Here is a 16,028-nt window from a genome sequence, read left to right as displayed (position 1 = left end):
CCGTGTTCATTGGGCTCACAAGAGACTGCTCCATCTACAATAAGGTCTCTGTATCCTCATCACCTGCTGAATGGGAGTGTATTACAGTTCAGCATGCAGAGAGCCTGAGGCCATCTTACTGTGTAGCAGAAGAAAAACAGGAGCACAGAGTAGTGGGACCTTGATAGCAGTATTGGATTACAGGCTTTGAGAAATGGAATAAAAAAAGATATTGAGACAGAAGAGAGGAAGAGACAAATAGATCACATTAATGGAACAGATATATTTGTTCTTGATATGCAGCTTGCCCTAAATAATCAGAATTGTTCTCTTCATTTGTATTTAGTTTGCAAAAACCAAATCTGATTCAAATTACTAAAGAATAAACTGCTTGGGTTCCAGTACAAGGACTGATAAATAGTTGCATTGGTCTTCAGCAGCCTGCATTTTTATCTCCAAATGGCTGAAATCTCCCAACCTTGAAAGATCTGTCTTCATTTCTGAGATTGACACATAGCAATTCCTGAATCGTCTTCATAAGTGTTACAAGGCTTGTTAGAGCAGCACAGCGAGCAGCTCCGCACCCCACTGGGCCCCCGTCTCTACCTGAGCTATCTTGCTGTTGTAAGATGCATACACATCGTACTGCACTGCAGACAGCCCTACCATAGCATCTCTCACACCACAGGGAAGAGGGTCAAGATGCTGCCAAGGGCCAGGAAGAGAGCTGGAGAAGGGTTCAGGGGAGTGCTCCACTGACAGACCTGCATGGAGAGAAAGGGGAGCTGGGAGAGAGGGACTGAGGAGGAGAAGATAAGGTCATCTGCAAGGGCGGCTCTGAACACAGATTTTGACAAGTTTTGATATGTAAAAATTTCCTTTTCTGCAAGGAAAAGAGGCTCGCACTCTACAGTTACACACTCCTGAAGCAGTTTTGCTAGGAGTTACTTTAGTCCTTCTGAAGCCTGGCTTGTTTGATTCATTTCCCCACAAATATATTGATGCGATGTTATTCCCACCACACAAGGGCCAATATAAGGATGTTGTTGCATTTCAGCCTGGTTTGCTGTGAGTTGGTAGGCAAGAATCATGCAGCTAGCTCAAGGCTAGCTAACCACGATGTAAAACACACGCCAGACCATTGCTCAGAGGTCCCCTTCCTAACACCAGGTCCTGGGAACTGAAAACAGTGTCTGCCATATCCTGTGCTGCAGCATCTCTGCGTGACTGAGAACAAGCAGGTCAGGGGAGGCCTCTCAGATGAAGTCTTGAGGAATTTCTTTGCCATTCAGTAGGGTTGAACAGACTAACATCTGTCCCTGGAGGAGACTTTCAGATTGTTCTCCTGTATTTTCTCATTTGTTTTCTCAAGGACCTTGTCAAGGAGAATACTCCTAATGTATCTACTAGACAGGCATATACCCACAGCAAAGTCCTTTTTTACACAATGTATAGCTTTTCTACCTAGTTCTTCCAAAGCCTTAAATACAGAAAGTTAATAAAATAAACTTATTTTTCTCCCTCCAACTGAGTTGCCAGATTTTCTTTCCTCATTAACGCTGTATAATATACCCTTGATTTGCAGCCTTACTAAACTTGGCAAATCTTTTGTAATACAATTATAAAGTTTGGTTTAGAGATGAAACAGAAGGCATTTAACCTGTCAAAAACAAAGTTCAAGCCTGCAGCTTCCTGTATTTCTGCCACTAAAGATAACAGAACTGATCCTGGAGGTTTTTGGTTTTTACATAAGAAAACCTCTGAAGGTTGGGAATTTTGAATAAGTGAGGACTCACGGTGAATATGGCTTCAAATCCCAGCTATCCTGTCCAAGGGCATGATAAATTGCTCTCACATTGGGAGTCTAACAAAGATAAAGGGAAAGGAGTCCTCCCCTCAGTCTGGCATCCTGGTGCTGCTAATGAGTTGTAAGGGTTACAGCAGCAGCCAAAGCACCTACATACCCTCTAAAAGGAGGCTGTTTTGGTGGGAGCAATGCTAGAAGAGAATTAAATAAACATTGTGTCCCTGTCCCCTGCCCCCCTCGTCCCTCTGCCCCCCAAAAAAGAAAAAAAAATCCTCCATGTACATTGCTGAATATTAACTTAGTGTCAGGTCAACCAGTCACAACCTACTGCAGCTCCCTCCCTCCAGGGAGGAAATCTCAATGACAATACTCAGCTGATGACAGTGAAGGATGGATCAGAGGGCACAGCCAGCACAGCACAGCCTTGATTCCCATCCGTTTTAAAAATTTTCTTCCTTTTTAGACTTTACACTTCACTCTCAGTGTCACCAAAGAATTGAGTTTTTCACCCAGATGGCATTTTCAGGGCACAAGCTATGTCAACTACAATATTATTTATCTTAGTCTTAGTCTTATTTATCTTAGAAGCGAAACACAACCCATGATTATTCAGCTAAGGGAGTCCTATTTCTGTTTCTGAACATCTCTCTTCCATTCGCACATGCACTGCAAACACGATCCTTTTTCAGTACGTGCTAGGGCAAATGAGGATTCATTTCAAAGTCATGAAGATAACACAACCTAAAACTGACAAGCTTAAAACTGAACTTTATATTTCTGGGGCTGAGAGCTTTAGTTGCAAACTGATTCAGCACTGAAATTTTGTTGCCCAGTTCTAGTTGTCCAAGTTACCCTTTCTAATCAGATTATGCAGTTAACAAATGCCCTGTTTTATTTTGCAGTCAATTATTGCATTCACCTTGTATTCACCACCAAGCAAAAGCACCTCTGCATGTTATCTTACGTTATCACATTTTACTATTAACAACAGGCTATGTAATGAAGTCAGAAACTCAAAGAAACCCTCTATATAAATAACCTGTAGAGCAAATGGAGATAGAGGGAAAGCAGTTATGAAAATGCCCAAGAAGTCTGTTCTGTATAGAGAGCATGCAAACATTATAGTGTAACACACCTGAAGGTATTTGCATGTGAAATCTTCCCCCCTGTTGGGTTGCTGAGGAGACAAACACCTTGAGCTTCAGGGTTCATGTAGTCTAGTCACAAACACCATCTCAAGCTTTAATTTACAGAACAAAAGAGAAATCGTGGGAGGGGGGCAAAGAAGAGCAGAAAAGGCAGATAATGAAGGATTATTTGTCACCTATACCAAGAGTGAAGTCAACACCTCAGTCGTGGCAGACCTGCCACCAAATTGCTGGGGGGACACAGTAAAGGACTATGCAGCTGGAGAAATTGAGGAGATCTAACATTAGAAACAGGGCAGGCAGCGATGGTGGAGCCTTGTTTTTGTCACAGGTTAGATTTGACTGTGGGTAGCACTTGGAGTGAAATTAAACAAGGAGGGAAGTGTGATATATGGAGTAATAATTCGTGTCAAGAAGATGGTTGATGTTAATAAAGAATGGGGAGATGTGGGAGTGTGGCCATGGGGGTCGACAAGCCCCATGGTTGGTGATAACATCAGACTGTTAACGATGAGGCCATCAGGAATGTAAAGAGTTTAGAGGGAACAAAGAAGGGTGATTCAGGAGACGCCTTGCCGTCTCGGGTTGCCTGTTCTCCCGCCGTTAAGGCATGGAAGTTGCTGGGGGTTTGCTGGTTGCCGGGCAAAGTTGTTTGACCCATGAAGAGTTAGTGGAAAAGGACCGCTGTGGGGCGAATGGTATAAGAAGGGAGCCTGTCCTCAGTATGGGATGCAACACGATATGGTGAAGTTCTGTCATCAATAAAGTAGTAGCAGTTACTGAGCCTAAAAGAACCCTGGTGTCCGTGTGGTCGTTACGCCACAAATGGCACCCGAACAGGGACCTGAAGAAAACGAACAGGGACCTGAAAAAAAAACAGGAACAGGGACATGAACAACAGGAACAGGGACAGGCTAACAGAACAGGGACCAGGACAGGAACAGGGACATTGATCGCGTAATGAAGATGGGTTCAGCCAAACTCAGCAAACCGCTCTAAGAAGCTCGTACAGAAAGTCGCTGGAAATAGGCGCACCGGAGCTGGAAGGAAGCTCAAGCTGAGAGAAGCAGACCCGCGCACACAACTGCCCCTCACTGGCCGAAGGTATGCAGTTGCGTGCTATGGGGAATCTATACGTCCTTAGAAACAAAGACTGTCCTGGTAACTTTACAGCTTATACCCTTTGTTAACAATCAGACAGTTTATGATCCTGAAACATGGGACCAAACTGAGGTCAAGGTGTGGGACTCTGCTACTAAAAATGACAACGTTGCGGTGGGATTGCTCGGCACCTGGCGAGCAGTCTCTGATGCCTTGAAGATCCATGTGGGACCACAATCAGAAACGTGTGGTTTGCCAGACAGTGAGGGAGCTGCGGGCTTGTCCACCGATCCCTCTGCTACACCATCGGCCCCCCGCCGCTACTGCCATCGCAGGCCTTTGCTGTTACGCCCCCTGGTGACCTGGGCGTTCCTTTTGATCCAGGCCCTGTAGGCCATGAAAAGGAGCCGGATCTGTTTCCCTTTGATCCGGAAGGAATAGGATACATAAGGCCCGAAGGCCGAGTTGCTTAACAACTTAAAGTGAGACATATTGTTCCCACGACTAGCCCTGGAATTCTCCAGTGTTTGTAATCAAGAAAAGGAATGGAAAATGGAGACTGTTATATGATCTGAGAAAAATTAATGAAGCCATGGAAGATATGGGAGCACTTCAACCAGGATTACCAACTCCAACTATGCTCCCCCAGTCATGGACATTAATAGTAATAGACTTAAAGGACTGTTTGTTAAACACTTGCCAGAATTCGGAAAACTTTGCCATGTTTATGTTTCAATTGATACCTTTTCTGATTGTACATATGTATAGGCGTACTGGGGTTTCTTACGATGTAAAAGCAATGTTCTATATATTTAGAAAGTTCGACAGTTGTGTGTGCGTGTTGGTAGAGCGTAGACTCCCCGTGCAGCCAGTGCTGTTTACTTTATGAATATTACTAAATTCAGATTGAGTTGTATCTTCATTTATAACAGAAGGGAATCACTTCAGAAATGGCAAGACAGATGCTGTCCATCTACATGTCACAAACTGGATAACAATAGAAAATACCCAACTATCCATGTGGTTGGGATGTCTTTCTACAACACAGAATAAGGTATACTCTGCACACTGCTGGCACCAAGACCCATGCAAAAGTCTCCATTACTGTTTGAATTGACTTATGAGCTATTTTTCTTACAATAGCCTTTTCAAAATGTTACTAATAAAAGCATCTCCTGCTGCTCTGACAACACTCTGCACTGCTCAGTCCAAATCAGACTTCTTGTTCTTGCTGTCTCCTGAACCTTACCCAGCCCCTTTTCCACCTGCCAAGCATCTCTGCATCTTCCTATTCACTCCTAATCTTATGTCTCTCTCCTCTACTACTCCCTTCTCTCCAGGCCACCATCTCTCTCCAGCTTTTCCCACAAAACCTGCTATCTTTGCAACACTATTTACCCATACCACCTCTTCTTCGAGTCTCCCCCCCCCCTTAACACCTGCTTCTAACAGATACAGATCTACTGATTTCCTTTCCAGAGAAGAGTTTGTAATAATGAGCAAAGCCCTCTGATGTTTTGCAGATCTAGTTCCAGCTAGAAAAGCACCCTACTTCTTCCCAATTTCTCTTCTTAAAGGACATGAAAAAGAAACCTTGCTGCTATACAGGGGAATTAGCAAGTAATCTAGTGTCCTTCGCTGTGTCTGTTGTCTTTCCAGCATCTTTGGTTTGCATAAACTGGATGCATTTCAGGAAAATAACAGTCTTATTAATTCAGGTTGAGTCTGGTTGGTGCTCAACACGTAGAAGTGAGTTAGCATTTAAAATGTTCATAGTTGTCATACGCATTTAAAGGACTGGCTCTTGACAGCCATGAACGCAATACAGCAACCTCATACTTTGTGACAGCAAGAGTACTTGAGGAAAAGAAGCTGATGATTGCTAACAGAGACTCCAAATGATTATTTAACTACTCCAGGATCCCGAGGTTAAGGTAGAAGCTTATCCATCAGAGTCCTACTCCTGGAGCTACAGCAACACATGTTGGTCCCCTCCAAATTTCCAGTCCCCAAGTCCACTCAAAGTGATTAAAATCCTCCTGCACCAAGGTGAGAACAATCCCCACGTTGCCACCTGCACGCTTGCAGCAGCACAGCACCAGGACAAAAAAATATGTCAGGCTTGCACTACAAACTCTCCTTTCACATTACCTACGTGGGAGGCTGATATTGGTATTTGCATGAGAACTTCAGACACACAGCAGCACTAGCACAGTAATACAGAAAATTAGGAAGTCTGTGCCCCCAATCCTTATAGCAATAAGGACATAAATAGAATTGAGCTGCTTACATAGGCACTTTCAGGATGAAATTATTTTCAGACAAGAAATATTACTTTTCCATTAAGTATATGTACCTAAAGAAAAGAGTAAGCAATTCAAATTAAAACATCTGCCATACCAGCACAGGAGCAGCCTTCTCTTCACACGTCTCCTTTGCCTGTGTTCCCCAGTGCAGCAGCCTCCATTCCCTTTTGGCTGGCCAGGCAAGTACAGCCCAAGCTGTCCCGGGTCCCTTGGACAGGACACATCTCCTACATCACGAGACAGTGCAGGTGATCAGGGAATAAAGCAGAATCAACATCCCTCCACCCTCGTTACAGAGCCAGTGCCCAAACAAATTCAGACCACAACCAGACCTCATTCAGTTCAATCCCCAGGAACACGTGCTCCCACACACAGCAAGTCACACCACCACCCAAACCTCCTTCAAAATTTATCCTCACCCTAATTTAATTAATCAGAAAGATATCATCTCGGTCTGCCACACAGGTAGCCAAGGAGGAGGCCAAAGCTGCCTTTTTCTTCTTCAGTTAAAGCTTATTTAAGAAAGAGAAAAACGAGTTTAAGAATAATCATTGAGTTTCCCCTCCTTCCAAATATTACTTTCCACTTTTAGATCGCAGTGTGTCATCTGGATGAGCACCTTATCACTAGCCAACAGGGGAAATTCAGTGTTTGTATTTATATTTGCATTTATATGGCATTTTCATACACTGTATCTCAAACCACTGACAGAGCAATGAATCACAGACCTGGGGAGTGGTGGCTACATGCATCGCAGCAGCAGCACGCAAGCGGTACAGCTGGAAATGCTTTGGGTGCTAATTAATCTTGGCTGCTACTAATTCACAGAGAGGAGAGCCTGGCCTGACAGATTTGGCTCTGCATTGCAGTTTGGAAGGGACCTCAGAGAGACAGCATCAAAAATTTGCTTTGGGAACATCTGACATCGCGTTTCGTTCAGGGGATGGGACCAGCATGGTGCTCTCAAAGGACAGCACGTGCTGTAGGTGCCTGACTATAACACTACAGTGTGCTATGGGGTTCAAGTAACTTCTTTTATTTGGGTACACAAACAGAATACATGTGAACTATCTGGAAACTTAGGAGAACAATTGGAGACATACTAAAAACTCACTGGGTATGTTCAGGAGAGGAAGAAAAGGAAAAAAAAAACACTACTCAGCTTTCTAAAGATACCACAAAAGCCATAAAACTCAGCCTGCACAGAATGTGGTTCTGGATCTTTGCAAAACATGGATAAGGCTAGCAAAAACAAAGGGATCAGACGAGAGCACGTGGTTCTCATCCCTGAGATGAATCTTTAATTCAAGATGCGAGACTAGAGACAGCACAGATCTGGCATGACCACTAGCAGCAGCAAGACTTGCTGTGCTATGGGGAGCAACCCAGTGATCACGCAATTAATAACACAGCCACTTTGGATGTGCAAATAAGCTTGCTTCCCACGGAAACAGAGACACTTCCAGGGTCACTGAAACTGCCCTGTAATGCTAGCAGGCAGTAATTGCTGTATTCACGAGCAAGTCGGGATTCCCGCAGGACAGTCCCTTTCATGCAACTAAAAGGAGGGGGAGTGTCCCCTAACACCCTTATCCTGTGCCTCCTGCAAAAGGTTGCCCCATCAGGGCCCCAAATAATTCATGTTTCTCATTCCTCATCAGCCCTCGCTCTTGCTGCCCCTCTCATTCCAGCAAACTGGGTAGTACTGCCGAGGCTGCAGACTGCTCTGATTAATTGCTCTCATTACCAGCTCATTTTTAAATTTCCCTTCATTTTAATGCAGAACTTTCCTCTGGAACCTGAACTGCAATAAGTGAAAAGCAGCAAGGAGTACACCAGCAGGATCCAGTGGTTGGCAAGCAATGACCACTTTCCCCAAAGGGCGAAAAAGGAAAAGCCAACCCCTCCAAAGACGGGGTATCGATGAGCAGTTGAACCCAATGCAGACCCGCAGAGGCTGTACAAGTCCCGCAGCATCCCCACGGCCCTTCTCCTGTCTCTGGTGCTGCCGCAGAGGTAACGGCAGGGACTTGATGTTCAGTGAGAGGACAGGCAAATTCCTCTATAGAATTGGCACATTTCCAGCAGGATTTTCTTTGAGATATAGGTGAAAACTGTATAAAATGCCAAGCAGTTCTTAGAGGTGAATCAGGTGACTTGCTGTGACTTACCATAAGCATGGAAAAATAGCAAATATCACTCTTTTCACTTTAACATTGACAAACACACACACTGGAACAGAATGAATGAGAATGTAAACTTGAAAAATTAGGGAAACAGAAACGTGTTTTTATCCTGAATGGAGGAAATCTTGAAGTCACTGCATACACCAGTCCAAAGCAATTATTCAAATGCACTACCAGTAAAAGGGTGAATGATGATTATTCCTTATGGATTGCTTTTAACAAGTGCAATACTCAAGAAAGAGGTATTTTTCTACATAAGACTCGAACGTGCAGGCTTACCCCTCTATTGCTACCATTCAGCTGTACTGGGGTGTAATCAGTAATTTAACTTATCTTGCCTTGCCCTGGCAAATTCTGGACTCATCCTGTTGCTATAAAGAGTGCGTTCAAAGTGTCTGGCTCACGAATTAGAGGTTCTTAACGACCGTTCCTGATTATGGAAAAGGAAAAAAGAAGGTCTGTCTTGTTACTGTCTGAAAGATGCTAACAGAAGAAACAGGAGAAAACTATTCTGTAGTGCTGTCAGTCTTTGAATACACGGATTCAGATCAGCAAAGAGTTCCCACTGTTCCCAAACTTCGCGCTTCATCACTGGTAGAAGCAGATGAAGGACGTCATGAGCCATAGGCATAATACAGCTTCTCCAGATATGAAAATGGAGTTAAAAAAAATCATAATTAAAAAACAAACAAACAAAAAAAACATAATAAAACACAGGTCCCAAGTCTAGTTCTTCCAGTACAGTTTTTAAAGGCAATAAAGGCATTCAGTATTCTTCCTGTTGCAACTGAAAAGAAATTATAGTTTACAACACAGGCCACTTGTAAAATAATGCTAAATTAGAACAGAGAAGCACCTAATATGATGTAATTTGACACTTATTAAGTACCTGCTGAACTCTAACTTCAGAACTGAGAGATTTTTTGCACTGCATAAAGGATAAGGTACTCCTGTATTTAGGGAAATTAATAATTAGCTGCATGCTCAGTAAATTGCAACTGTATCCCTGGCCTTCCTTGTTGCTGGATGCTTAGTTAGCAGCCATTTAGGGATGATTGACTGTAAAGATCATCGCTATGTTCAGCCCATGATAGCTCAGATAGCCTGGCATTTCTCAGCTGCTGTGCACTGCTTTTTTTTTAAAACAAAACAAAACAAAAACTAATATACCAACTCAGGTTTCTTGTACTCATGCTCTGCATTTCCCCATTTTTAATTCTGGCAATTAAAATTATTGCTTAAAGGTTCACAGCCTGTAAATCCCAAGCTCCCCCATATGTCAGGTTGTGGTTCAGTTCTGAGAGAGGCAATTCCTCCGGAAAGCCCAGTCTGACACAATCAAATGCATCTTGTCAAAGTCCGGCTAATCACAGCCCCGCACTTAATCACATCAGCTCTTTCAGTTAAACCCAGACAGCATCACGTTGGGGGATTCTTGCAAAGTTCAATACAGCCTAGTGTTCAGGTGACCCAGATCACAGCTGGTTCTCCCACTTGATGCTGCTTTCTACAAATATTCATCACTCATTAAAGCTGGTGTCACAAGTTGATGCATTAAAGTTTCTGAGAACCCGGGCACATCCTGCAAGATGCCTGGCTAGAGATCGACGGCTCGGCTTAAAACTTCCATTTGCAGTCTGAGAACAGCTCGAGGAGCACCGCTGCGCTATAAAGTCAGATCAGGGGATGCACTTATTTTCTGATACTCCGTCTCTCTGCTCTTCGGAGATACAAACGAGCGGAAGAGATTTTCCATTAAAAATTTAAACCAGGTGGAATGCTGTGGTTGTGAGAATAAGGTTGCTCAGAGAGTAAACAGAGGAGATGAGAAACCTCTCTCCGCGGGAAAGCCCGCGTCCTGCGGGGAGGTGTAAGCAATAGCACACCATTCCGCTGTTCTATTTACAGAGCATATGGCTACTCTTGAGAGAAAGGCAACGGAGGATCTCTGCAGACCCTCGGCAGGAGTCTCTTGAGGCGACCAGAGGTGTTCTGCAGCTCGGAGAGCTGTGTGAGAGCAATCCCCGCCGAGCCCAGCAGCAGTCAGCCTGTGCTCCTTGCGGCTAGGACCTGCCGGGGGAAGATGCTGCAGCCTCCGGCCCTGACTGCCGAGCATCAGCACCAGCCCGTTTACCAGTCCTACAAATCCCCATACTTAAGTAAGTGTGGGTTTTGCTGGCTTTAGCAATTAATAGCACTCTAAGTCCCACTAAACAATCAGCAAAAGGCACCATAGGCAAGCACTAAGATGCTCTCATTAAAAACTTCCTACAATTTTAATATTTAATGGAGAAAATACTTTCAAAATATCCAGCTATTTTCAATTTATTCTAACCTTCAAAGCTCACATGCCTTCAAAGAGAATTTCCACTTCTTCTGAGGATTATTATTTAAACCTATTATTATTAAATAATACTAAATCAGCTCATTTTCAAAGAAAATAATTAAAGTGACACTAGGTTTAAGAAGAAGAGGAGGAGTGATCTGATCTTTTAATTAAACGATTAACACTAGTCAGCAACAACACAGAGAAATGACAAAGAAAATGTGACCTTTCTATGTCTTCACTAAGGATGGAACCAGGGCACCGTTGGTCTTATCAAATGGTAAGTTATAGAATCACTCACCTCAAAGATCATTCATAACAAAAAGCTTCCAAATTCTGCAATACTAAGACACGTACAGAATATATATGGAATACATACTCTGCTCAGTGCACAGAAAAAGAACAGTTCTTAAAAGTGACCAAGAGGAAAAAGGTCGGTCTGTCATATTTTGCTAGTATTTGTCATAAACTCTATTAAATTTATTCCTCTGAAACAGATGGACTCTGCGCCAGTGACTCTCTGTCAAAGCCATTATGGAAGCAAGTGACCAAAGTGTTTAGTTATATATTGGATTACTCAGTGAAGAAACGAATACTTAACTCTGGAAGCAGAAGACAGATTGTAGGGCTTTCTTGCCTAGTTGTAACTCCACAGTTATAAAGACAGAAATAAATTTAAAATAGGCATGGAGAGTCAGCACATGAAAGCTAGCTTAGACAAAGGAAGTAAAATGTCTTTCTTTTTTTAAGAAAAAAAAAAAAGGGAAGGAAAAAAAATTTAACTTCTCATATTTAGAAATAGATCTCTTTCAAATTGAATCAACTGCACCTAGAGCGATGGTTTAAGATCTTCACATCAGCTTAACCCAAGGAATTTACAGGTTCTGCGTGTTTACACCCTGAATGAAGCACAGTTCAAAGAAAATTGAAACTTACAGATTTTTCCTGGCTTTGGCGGTTATTCCTTAAATAAACAATGTAAGTGTCAAGCACACAACGACACTCAAGTATCTGCACTAGCTATATGGTAAATAGTTTGAAATGTACACTACCAAATATATAGGCTTCTTATACAATTTGCTTGTAAACCAAGTAGGTGCGAGAGTATAGCACATGGTAAGCTGCCTTTTTGTACAGATCTCTGATCTAGTTGTACTTTAGGTAGCACATCTGATCTAATATCTGGAATTTTGTTTTACACATTTTTCTATGACTGAAAAATTCTAAGGCTGTAAATTCTGGCAGTATTTTTTGGACATGCACACAGTGCTAAAGGAAGCCTAAAATGTACTCCTATTTTCTTTGATCATCCCCAACCCTGTTACTAAGATCAAGGGCAATATCAGTTCAATACTTGGGATACCTTCTCCCAAGAGTCTCTGCCCAGCACTAAAAGAGAATAGAACTCAATGATATTGAAACTTTCTCATCACTTTTTATTAATATCCAAGTCATTAAAATCCATGGCCTTGTTATGGATCCAGTGGAACTTTTTAAAATCCATTTTAGTGTCAGCTTGTAGCTGTATATAGTTGGTACTCGTATGCTTATTTTGATAACCTATTTTTACATCCTTTATCATATAAGTGGTGTATACTTTCCTGAGGATGATCACCAGTAATTTAACTACAGTAAGCAATATGCACATCTGTATTTTCATAGTAGCTCATAGACCGTATTTCACGTTTTGTTTGCCTTTTTTTTTTTCCTGCCACCACAGAAATAACTTCTCGTTCATTAGAATAATTTCAAATGTAGGAAAACATATAAAGGAAAAAAAATCATTTTTTCATTTAAACCACAGTCTTAGAAATCTGCAGCATATACTCAGTTGTATGTCTTCACAATAAAATACATCTGAACACAGAAGTGAGATGAGCTGTACAGCATCAAAAGAATCAGTGAAATCTCTAATTAGCCAGCTTTGCTGCATCTGACTTCCAGTTTGATTTCTACTGCACAAACATACTACAACCCTACATTATTACAATATTTTCAACTAGCATAATGTCCATTTCATTGACTTCTTTTTTTTTTTTTTTTTTTTTTTTAACTTTTGTAGTTATTCCCATCTAGAGACAAAATGAGCTCAAAAATATAAAACATATACCTAACAATGCTAAAAGCCTGGGGGATTCTCCTAAGAGTCAGACACTGGAGCACAAGACGCATGATACATGTCTGTGTAAGTGAGCTCACATTCAGACATTTTGTTCCTCAACTGTTTAACTGTTAAAACAGTTTTTTAAAAAAAAAAAATCTGTAGCTCTTTGCTGTCTTAAGTCTAATTTCCAGTATGTTGCTTTGAGAGCTTGACCAAGATGACGGCTGCTTGCTAGTGCCAACAAGTTACTGGCTTTTCTGGGGATTTTTTTTGACCTCTGCAATGATAATGCATGAAAAAGAAAGAAAATAAACTTACCTCTCCATTTCTAACTTATCAGGCTTTTGTTATCTAACCCTGAAGTGAAAGAAATTATATGCACTTTCCCACATTTCTTTCTCATGTTTGCAAATCCCAATGGCTCCACAGTCTCAAATGTGAGATAATCTGTAGATCAATGAGGGCGGATGTAAAACTCTTGCTAAGCCATGTTTTCCCAGCTGGGGGTAAATTCACTTGCCTGTATGTAAAATTTCCTAATTAGAAATGTCAAGTCTCTGTTAAAAGCTTCCAGAAATTGATGCGAAGCTCTACAAAAATTTAACTCTTCCATAGCTGGGTCATATCTGACTAGATAGGAGAGACTTTCCCATATTGGTTATAATTAGGGTTATATAAGTGGAAAAATCAAACCCTCTCCAATATGACAAACCTATAACACAAAATGCACCCTCTTTGCCTTGCAGGGTTAGATTTTGAACAGCTGCTGGCATAGGGCCTCTTGCTTATGGTAAACCTTGACAGAGCCTAAGCCAATATCAATACCTAAACTGCCTGCCCTTCAAATTTGACTAGATTTGAGTTTCTGCAGACCTGCCATAAAAACACCCCCTTTACACCCCTCTTGGGATGTGTCCTGTGAGGATCCAAGCTCTTGTACTCACTCAGGTTGTGGATTTCTATGGAGGACAGTTGCTTAAGTCCCAGAGACTCACCAGAGCCTGAATCTGGTTTGAACAGAGCAATTACGGAAAACCTGGAGAGATTAACAGGTAAGAGCCAGGCTTGGGGACATCCTGCAGCAACCCATCATCCCTCACTGAAAGCTTCATTCTTCCTGAGAAGGAGGCATCAAAGTTGGGAAATAAAGCAAGCTGTCAACTGGAAATAAGTCAAAAACACAAACTGTGAACACAGTAACTACCAAACCCCATCACAGATCAGTTCCTAGTGCTCCTTTCAGAGAGCCACTAAGGCTCAAAACCCATGGAAGTATCCAAGAACTGAGAGGCTGAGCCCAGTGTGGATTCTTTCATCTAGGCTGAGACATGTCGTCAGGATGGCATTGTGCACAACAAGAACACATCAAGTTTCATTCCCCAGATTAACAATCTGAAGTATTGAAGCAAGATATTCAGCTCTGCTCCTGGGCAGCCCACCACAACCTACCCCCACCCTTCACCATCTCCCCTTCCTCCAGCAGCCAACAGGGACTGTCAGGCTCCATGGTTCTACAAAAAGCAAACCAGAGAAGGTAGAGAGACCAGGTCTGGGACCTGCAAGAATAGCAGTAGTTTCAAAAAGCACTGTGTTTGCATGTATACAAACCATGTTCTCCATGAGCATGTTCTTGCAGGGATTACGTGGACAAAAACTCAACTTCAGGCAGCCAGTGACCTTACCATCTGGGAACAGATCTGGGAAAGGGAATATAGGAATAAAAATTCCCTTTTGAATATCAGTCCACAGCTGAGCTACTGAGCTCAGTTTATGAGAGAGTAGGGGGAATCCAAACTGTATAATCTACAGGTTATACAAGTGACAATAAAAGTATATTTATTTTTTCAGTGCTTCTTTTAATGTCCTCACTATTGGAGATGTGCCTATTGTAATTCTGATTTAAATGGGAGGCTGGAAAAAGGTAACAATCAGAGAACAGGTTTTAATTAAATTTGAGTATTATGGACTTTTCATTACTTTAAGACAGACCCTGGATGGGTCCTTCTGATGTTACTATACTTCCTAGCTCTCATTATAATTTGAAGGCATTTTAGTATAAGGGAACAGTTCAATTAATAACAATTTCCATTGTTAAAACTATTTTGTTCAGAATGATTTGGTAAAATTGCAGAATGTCGGTATTGTTGGAGGGGGTGGGGGTGGATTTAAAGATTTGCACATGGAGTCCCCGCACAGATCTCACAGCAGGAACGAAGTACAAATAAGGAACAAATTCATTAATATGAGTGTGATAACAAAGCCTTGAAAACACAAACATGGTATAACACAGGATTCATGGCCCTGGCATTCATGTTACTCACATCCTAATTATGTAGCTACAGCCATGTTAAAACCTGATGCTTGGAAATCTGAAGTTTAAAATGCCTCTGAATCTGCAGAGACAAATTCAGGACGAGACATTCATACTCAGGTCAGAATTCCTTCAAAGAAAAACAAATCTGGATTTGAGTTCTCAGTTAAAGCTGGAAACTAAATAAAAAGAGATAAGGAAGAAAATGTTAACAAATGCCTGTCAAAGTGTTCAGTCAGACATTTTCTGAACTGCACGTTAGAAAATGGAACCTATTCTATTAGAAGTTATATTACAAATCGATCTTTGAATTGCCATCAACATTTGACCTAATTGTAGCAAAATACTCTGAAGCCTGAACAGCTTTAGCTCTCTCAGATAGACATCCTGGGCAGGAGAAAGCAAAGAAACCACAGCCAGCCCCCAATACTGCTGCTAGCCTCAATTTTAACACCCAAGAAATACAGCAAAAAGCCTTATTCTGCCTACTTATCTGAAGAGAAGTACTGACATTTTCCCAAACAAAATAATGCCAGAAGTCACCTGCACTTTTCCACGTATCCAAGCTTCCACATAGAGTATCAGTAATTGTCCTCCCTGCTTAGGCTGCTATCTCTGAAATAACCCGTGTTTCACTCCCACTCGCCGAGTTGCCTTTATTGCTATGATTAGGTGGTGAATAAGTATAGGGCTCCAGGCCTCGAGTGCTATTCTCTCCTTATGAACAATCAAACGACAGCACTGTGTTCTTCATACAATA

The 16,028-nt window shown here is 41.9% G+C and overlaps 1 protein-coding gene across 1 annotated transcript in view; it reads right to left on the bottom strand.

The window, feature by feature from the left end:
- LOC308176895 (uncharacterized protein) overlaps nucleotides 1–16,028 on the bottom strand; it is a 243,770-nt gene that overhangs the window by 36,945 nt on the left and 190,797 nt on the right. The gene's annotated exons all lie outside the window — the stretch shown is intronic.

The sequence above is a fragment of the Anser brachyrhynchus genome (assembly GCF_964034855.1).
Source record: "Anser brachyrhynchus genome assembly, chromosome: 13".
NCBI lineage: Eukaryota > Metazoa > Chordata > Aves > Anseriformes > Anatidae > Anser > Anser brachyrhynchus.
Note: the sequence above shows the minus strand (reverse complement) of the source record. Positions and strands in the feature narration are given on the sequence as shown.